An 8,791-nucleotide genomic window follows, 5' to 3' on the forward strand; every position below is an offset into this window, starting at 1 on the left:
CAAAGAAATGATTGTGCAAATTGTTATTCAAATGTCTACGTATATGCATATTATCGTACTTGTTTTATAATACTTTCCTAATAGGGAATAAAACTGAACCGTATAAAATATCAAATTCATAGCGAGACATTATTTTTTGCATGTAAATATGATGACTTTTTCTAATGACGATTATACTGGAAGTACAAAAATTATAAATTTGACGTCTTATGAGTAGTAAAGTAGATTTTCAGAATGGTCGTAATGTTTGTTTTAGACAAAAATGATATATAAATGTATGTATACTTTTCAAATAATTGGAAACCTACAAAAAAGTACGGAAAATTCTGCTTGAGGGATTTTCTGAGGCAGTGCTCTATTATGACACATAGGCACCATTTCGTACCCGGCCGAAATGTATAGTAGGCAGGGTACATATATTTGTTCTATTGGTGTCTATGAACTGCACTTTTCGACAGATATTTCAACATGATGTCCTGATGTGCATCATTTATTGTGTCTGTCAAAAATGCTGTTCACACACCAGTGAACAACAAAAAATATCAATTATTTCCGAAGTATATGCATGCATATGGTGGCTGTAAATTGTAGCACACAAATGTATATATATAATTGATTAAATAAGGTCCTGCTTTCACTCTGACTTTTTTTTCAAAATTATAGAAAACAAATGGCAGGGTTACTGCTAAAGCTTAATTGTGTTTTTGTAACTTTTGAAAAGTGTGTAACATCTGTTGAAACTACTTTCCTTTCAAAACCAAGTGAAACTGCACACTAATATATAGGTAACAAAAATGATATATCAATTGCAAGTAGTCAGAATCAAATGCTAACCAATGTTGTCTTTTTCTTTTTAAAAGGAAGCCCCACGGTTAACAGCCAGCAAAACCAATAGTTTGATGCTCCCCTGGAAACCAGAAACAGACCAGCACATGCATCTAAAAACACATGCCAGAAGACGTAAACAGTATTGCGTTGTAAATTTTAAACTTGTCAGAAATTAGCCAGTGTCTGCAATGGAAACACACCGACCAACACAGCAGGTAGCCCTGGTCATCGCCCTATACTGGGTGGTGTCTATTTCTATGGTTTTTATAAACAAGCATATTCTCAGCGGCAGTTACGGTGTCAATGATTTATCCATTTTCGTTGCTTGGTACCAAAGTGTGGCAGCAGTTTTTCTTATCAAACTCGTCACATGGCTTTCCGGCCACCTACGACTAGGCTTAACTCTGCCAACTCTTGATCTACATGCTTTACTCAATAGTGACATGCTGAAACTATCGTTCTCTTTTGTAATTGGCTTGACATTCAATAACTTAATGCTGAAACATATTGGTGTTGCATTTTACCAAGTGGCTAGGTCTTTCACACTGATCTTCACCATCATACTATCATTTTGTGTGCTTAAGAAGTATGTTCCAGTACTAGGAATTGCCTCATGTGCATTAGTTATCATGGGTTTTGTCATTGGAATTGATCAAGAAGACAATGCTGGTACACTGAGTGTTTGGGGAATGATCTATGGAATCTTCGCAAGTCTTGCCAATGCTGTTTGTGGAATTTATTTTAAGAGAGTGGAAGCGGTTTTAGATGGAGACAGCTTGAAGCAAGCATACTACAACAACGTAAACAGCGTCTGGATCTTTCTGCCGCTTGTAATAAGCTCCGGACAAGCTCACCAAGTTCTTTCCTCAAATCTTATGACCAATGCAAGTTTCTGGATGTTTCTAACCTGCTCTGGTTTCCTCAGTCTGTCTATAGGCTGGGTAAGTGCTTTACAAGTGAAGTACACGTCGCCAGTTACCCATCATATCAGCATAAATGCCAAGTCGGTCGCGCAGACCATGCTGGCGATCATGTTCTACCAGGAATACAAAACTCTGATGTGGTGGTGTGGAAATCTACTCGTGATTTTAGGCATCTTCCTGTATGCTTACACTAAAATGAATGAAAGTAGACCCCTAAGTAGTACCACTGTCAACAGCTCAAGGAAACTTCCTGTTTATAACGATGGAACCATTCAGAAGACAAACGCAAATTGAATCTCCAAAATATATCATAATTACACTAAAGCATAATCAAGAGAAATTAAAGATACCTTTTTAGGTTCATTCAAGAATTGTAACATTGTGATATAGAGTACAGGGACTTGGATTATACTTCAAATCAACAGTCAGCATATATGAAGGACAAGTATTATATTATTGTATGACTTGCGGGGCATTTTTCCAAACCCCTGAGATACAAAATTACAAACATGATGAAATTTTGTACCACTACATTATGGTTTTGTGCTGTTTGTTTAGTTACATGTATTTCAAATTCACTGTTATTTGGTTATTTTACAAGTATTCCTGAAATCATGTTTTTTATCAAAATCAGGCCATAATGTGTATCAAATACTAGTAATCCTAGTCATTATGAGTAGAACTATAAATATTTCCAAGGGAAGTGAGTCAATACAAGTTGATTGCTTTTAATCAATATTTCATAGAACAGAAACAGTAGGTGTCTGCATTTCATCTTATCCAGTCTATATTTTATCAAATACTGGTTAACTACTGGTACATCCTGTCAGAATGATTTACATTGGAGTTATACAATTATATTTAAACTGATGTGCCATTAGCATAAAATTGAGAGGGTTTGCGGTAAATAGAAATAATTTACGCAAAATTGGCAAATAAATTATACTGCAAATTCATGATTTTTCATTCAAGAATTTATATTCATGAGTCAACGTTAACATGTTCAGTGTTTTAAGAGTAGAAATTTTGTAGGCAATCAACAATCACGGTACGGTATGGAAATAATGTTTGTTATGTTAGTGATTTATTAGCATTAATGTTTGTGTATGTATTAAACTTTTTTTTATTTTTATTATGAATGTCAGCATTACAGTTCAATTTTTGTGAACTGTTTTGTTTCTGTATTACATTAACCTGCAGTATACCTATTTTTTTAATGTGTGTGTATGATTTTTTTTACACTGCCAAAAGGTTATTGCCCACTTACAAGGAATAATATTTCTAAAAAACTTTTTTTATTGATTTTTTAAGTATTAAATTCCATGTTATGTACCATCTATTTATAAAGAAGAAAATAAATTAAACAAGATAAATATAGCCAGAGAAAATTATATATAAGTAAAGTGCCTAAATAGGAAAAAAATCTAATCTCTAGAACAGATCCATCCTCAATATTCAAGGTGTTACTATCGCTGTCATTATATATCTATATAATCCACCCTGGAGTATAAATGTACTAGCAAAACTAAAGACAGTTCAGGAGGAAAAAAAATGACAGGCCAGCAGAGACTTGCTATGAAGGTTTCGGAGACAACAACATCCAACTTCAAAGTCACACAGTCAAACATAGTGTGCCTTAGTATTCAATTCTTTTGCTATGACATAGTCCCGGGGTGGATGTAATGACAGTAATCTTAATCAAGGATAGAAGAGATCTAAATGTAAACATTTGTTTAATCAAACAATTTTGACATAATAATCACACATTGGAAAACATATAGAAGTGAGCCTAAAATATTGATACCACATCAGCTTCATAACCATCCTTTAAGCTTGTACTTGTCTAATATGAGCTTAATTATTGAATGCACACATATCCATTAAATTGGAGCTGTTGAAAATCCATAAACTTTACCATTGTAGTTACAAATGTTACAGTTAGAAAAACAAACAGAAAATGAAGACAAACTCTTAAAGGTTTGATAAAGTCCAAATACATTTACTATTGCCAGAATTAAGCTTAATGTTGAATTATAATCTCCTAGGGATGCTAGTAAGTCAAATGTTAATTGTGATGTTAAACGAATTTTGTAAGTTTTGCATAACTTTTTCGTTCAAATATTTACAAATGCTCTTATGTTACGAAGCTTTGTGAAAGGGTACCATGGCTACAAGACGGTAGTTATCACCTGATATGTATAATGGAAGATAAACTATTTCTAGCATTGCACAAACTGACCACATGTGCTCATTTGTGTGCAGTTTACCAACTACCAACTTTCATTATTAGAACTTTCCGACTTTTGAACACCCATATTTCAAAGCATGTTTACATTAAATTTATGCCTTTATTTCTATATGTATGATTTTACTTGTCTGATTTTATTCTGATATAAGCTTAGAGTGAGTATTAATTAGTATGATTTATAATGGTTATGGTGATGAAAAATATTTCATGATGTTTAATGGAAAAACAAAATATGAATGTTGGTTTTTAATGGAACCATACAAATAATGTCATTAAATGATAGGCCAATTATATTTTGTCACAATCAAACTTTGAGCTTTATTGAAGTATCTCGCCATTGTGATGTGAATCACTTACTTTCTGGTTTTATTGACTTTCAAATTATTTAAAATAACGGTTTGGTTATAAAAAGTTGTCCCAAGACTATAAAAATATCCTTCACATGAATGGATTTTCCTTCTTTACTTATTACAGTGTTGTCTCCTTTAATTTGTGTATAGATATAAATATCATGGTATCAATAGATTAATGTCATTATATCATTACTTAATGATCAAAAATTATGTTGTTGTCACTAAAAATACGATGCTTCACTCATAAGGTTATGCCGTAACAATCAGTACCTACCCACAAGGGCAGATAACTCTGTAATATGCCAATACAGAATGTGTACTGTCAGGACAGGTCAAACAGGAGGGGGCCAGCCATATTTTGTGACAATAGTTCCAAGTGTATCTTATCATATACTTATGTAATATTTTTTAATTCTGATGTAATTAATCGGATCAAATTGACTACTCAAATGACCTTGCCGCATACTTCAATAAAGCTCAAAGTTTGATTGTGACAATATATAACTGGGCTATCATTTGATGACTTTATTTGTATGGTTCCATTAAAAACAATATTCGTGTTTTGTATTTCCATTAAACATCAGAAAATATTTTTCAATACCATTATATATCTTATTGATTAATACTCACTCTAAACTGATATTTATACACATGTGTGTGTTTGAAGATTTCTGCTTTCACTGTAAATGTTTGGGCTAGCTGGCAAAAATAATTACATAATCTCAAGAATTTATATCAAGGGATCACTGAGAGCAAAGCTGCTATTTTAATCGAAAAGTTGTAAAATGAAAATAAAAATATGTTGAATATTGCTCTATATTTTATCAGAAATAGAAATCTTGATTGAAATGATAGATTATATTTGGTGAATTAAATAGTCTTTTCAAATACAGTTATGTCACAACAACAACAAAATTTACATATTTTTCCTGGTTAATGTGAGTAATAAGTATTTGTTATAAAAATGCCAAAACTTACCAAAGATTATATTAGTACCCCGCAAAACATATTGATGATACTTAAGACAACATATGTTATGTTAAGCTAGTCAGTTTAGAAAACATTAAAATAATTTATAAATAAATTTTTGGGTAATGTTTTTGTTTTATTTGTCCAAAGTAATGCATGTGTTGTGTAATAAGTATTAGCATAATAAGGTATTTATAGGAGTCTGTGAAAATGTTGCTGCATGAGATTAACACACTGTTCATAATCAATAAATATGTGCCATTCCTTTACATGTAGAACCTTTTAAATAACCTGATCGTGTTGTGTTTATGACGATTGTTAATTCTGTTTATTAATGTTTGGTTTGGTTTTGTCATTATTATTTTTTAACTCATTGTTGAGATGTACAAAAATACAAAAGATTATGTAATGTATTTACCGTATTTATGCCATAAAGAAACATTTCTTGCCAGTTATAATACAAAGGGTGCTTGAACTTTGAAGTTAAATACTTAGAAAGTCATTTAATTTTTATATCATTGTTTTTGTTTTTGTTTTTTTTTTATTTGTGTGTGTGTGGTTTTTTTAAACATTTTGTTAGGTTTACTTTATTGATCAATTATTATCAAAGATTTTTAGTTTAACTAAGTTTACCTTGTCTGAAAGTAATTACAGAGCTTCTTCAGTTTTGTTTCTGTTTTGTTGTGTTTGTAAAAACAATACCTGCATTATTCATATGTATAATGAAAATGTCTCAAATAAATACTTGCAGTATTTCTGCTAGGTCACTGATGTGAAATATTTTGACAGAAAATTATTTTTAAATTTATTCTGAAGTTACTTGACATAAAGTTCACTAAATCGTATCAGGGTAATTAACCTTACCTTATATTATTTCAACATCATCTTGCAAATAAAGTAAGTACCCAATTCCAGGGATATGATTGTTTGGTTTATTATGCTGCTGTGCAATATTGAGTTTCTAAAGAAACTTGATTATTTTTTTATAAAAAAAAATTTAAATGGAGAAGTTTTGTACTTATAATAACTGATTCAGACTGGGTAGTATACTTGTTAATTTTGTTTTTACTCAGTTTATTTGGATTTTTTGTTAATTGAGTTGATTATGATAACTTATACAAGTCAGGTCAGGCTTCTAGATCATGAAACAGTCTTATAATACACTCTCATTTTCAATCTGATTTCCTCCTTTCCCAGAAGTGGGTGAGGCGTTACGATTGTTAAATTTTTCCATAGCCAATAAAAAAAAATTTTAAATGTCATCTTTGAATGATTAAGTCTCAACAAAAGACCTGGTTTAAGACTGTTTCATTGTATTGGGCAAGATTTTTGTAGGGCAGAGGCCTCATTGCCGGTAATTCATGAACACTATCTCAGAAGCAAGGGCAGATAACTTTGTAAAAAGCAAATAGCAAATACAAAATATTAGTTATGTTATACAATTTATACATGTATAATCAAACTGTCTGTAAAAATGAAACCATTTCAATAAAGCATTTGATAATTATATTATACTTATGACCTATCAAGTACTATATATTTATATTTAATTGGTTACACAGAACATTGTATTTCTATTTCTTTTCTGTTTTTTTTTTGGGGGTTTTTTGTTTTTTTTTATCCTGAAGTGACATCCATTTGTTTGCAAGATTCAATATTACACAAGAATGGCTAATTAGTTTTATTACTTGACATGCATTGTATACTGCATGTTTGGCTTTACTTATCACATATGATTTACGCATATTTTAGTCAGCATTACGGGATATTCTATGTTAAGTCTTTTATGTAGTTAAGCCTACAGTATTGGTGTAACATGTGTTTATAAACATTGACTATGTAAATCTGAAAATACACCACAATTAAATGTTTAATGGCATTATATATTGTTGTTATATTTTGTGAAAAGTTCAGGAACCGATCATCGATTTTCAGCTCGCCTTTCGAAGAGAGGGGGGCTTATGGGATTACTGTGGCATCGCCATCGGCATTGGAAATCCCAGGTTAAGGTTTTAGTGCAAGTGTTGTAAAACTGTTATCTATCACAACTGACATTGATTTCTACAATCATTTTGGATTATACTCGTTGTGATGGGTGTAAGAAACCAAATGCTGGATTTTAAGAATTCAAAGATCCCAGTGGGCTGAAAAGTTAAGTTATGTAATGACATTGCTATATTTTATTATACAGATACATTACAAAATACCTGAATTAAATCTACCAAATTCCAGAGATGAGATTGTTACTGTTCTCAAACTTGTTCTACCAGTAATCCTGATGCCTGCATACAGTAATGTTACAAAGTTCATTATAAAAATTTTGGGGTGATTGAGTTAAAAAAATTGCAAAGAAGTCATTCTGTTCAATATAACCAAATAATATAATGATGAATTGAGAATCCATATTAATTTTGCAGTTTCACTTGTGTTGTTCTAATGAACATCAAATCATAAAATACAAAAAGCAATTTTATATTATCTTTCTTGAATAAGGAATTTAGCCTATGAGGAGTGTTATGATAGGATTATAACTGTATCATATCAAACTAATTTTCAACGGAAGGATATTGACCTACTTTATGAAGGCCATGATAGCATTGCAAATATAGTTTTATAAGATTTTCGTCAGGGCCAAACATGATCAAATCTGAGAAATTTTTCTTAATTACAAACTAAAATGTACAGTGGTCTAGTTGTTATTCATACTCCTGTCTGAAAATGTGCGATAAAAAATGAACAATTAACCTTGATCTTTATAATATTAACGAGATTCTAGATGAGATCAAATTCACGGAATTTAATTATAATTGACATCTTATATACGTGTATTAGAATGGGGGGGGGGGGGCACAATAAAATTAAAAAACATATCTATAATGCACATGTACTCGTTGCTGAAGGAAGAGTTAAAGAATTTGTTCCTATAAATGTCCATAACATCACCTTTGATAAATTTTGTCACAGGAATCAATTTGTCTGACTTAATTGATATTTAAATTCCTCCAAAAGAGCAAGATGCCCTGAAATTTACTGACTTTGTCATATACTATTTGCTAGAGTGAAGGGCTTTGATGTACAGTTATTTGAATACTATTGAATGAATGGAACTAATAATCACTTAAATAACAAGGTCACATTTATAAGTCCACAATGCCAAAATAAATAGCAGCTTCTTCACATTGAGCATTCATGATCAAGTTTTAAAATAGCAAAGAGTTACATCAGTACCTTCAATCACAGGGACCTGGCACGAACATTTTTAACCAACAGTATACATATACATATGATACTATAATATACATTGTATATAGTATATGTATACTGTTAGTTAAAAAAATCTGTGCCAGATCCCAGTGCCTTCAATCAAATTTGCTGATGTAAAATTTGTTAAAAAATTATTTTTGTTCACTAAATTATTTTTTTCTCTATTTTTTTTTTATGCTAAGGCCAAAAAAATAATAATATGTCTC

General features: G+C 31.0%; 1 pseudogene; it reads left to right on the top strand.

The window, feature by feature from the left end:
• Window positions 1–864: 864 nt before the first annotated feature.
• LOC138319693 (GDP-fucose transporter 1 pseudogene) lies at window positions 865–7,200 on the top strand (annotated as a pseudogene).
• Window positions 7,201–8,791: the final 1,591 nt, after the last annotated feature.

The sequence above is a fragment of the Argopecten irradians genome, chromosome 1, assembly GCF_041381155.1.
Source record: "Argopecten irradians isolate NY chromosome 1, Ai_NY, whole genome shotgun sequence".
Classification (NCBI taxonomy): Eukaryota; Metazoa; Mollusca; class Bivalvia; order Pectinida; family Pectinidae; genus Argopecten; species Argopecten irradians.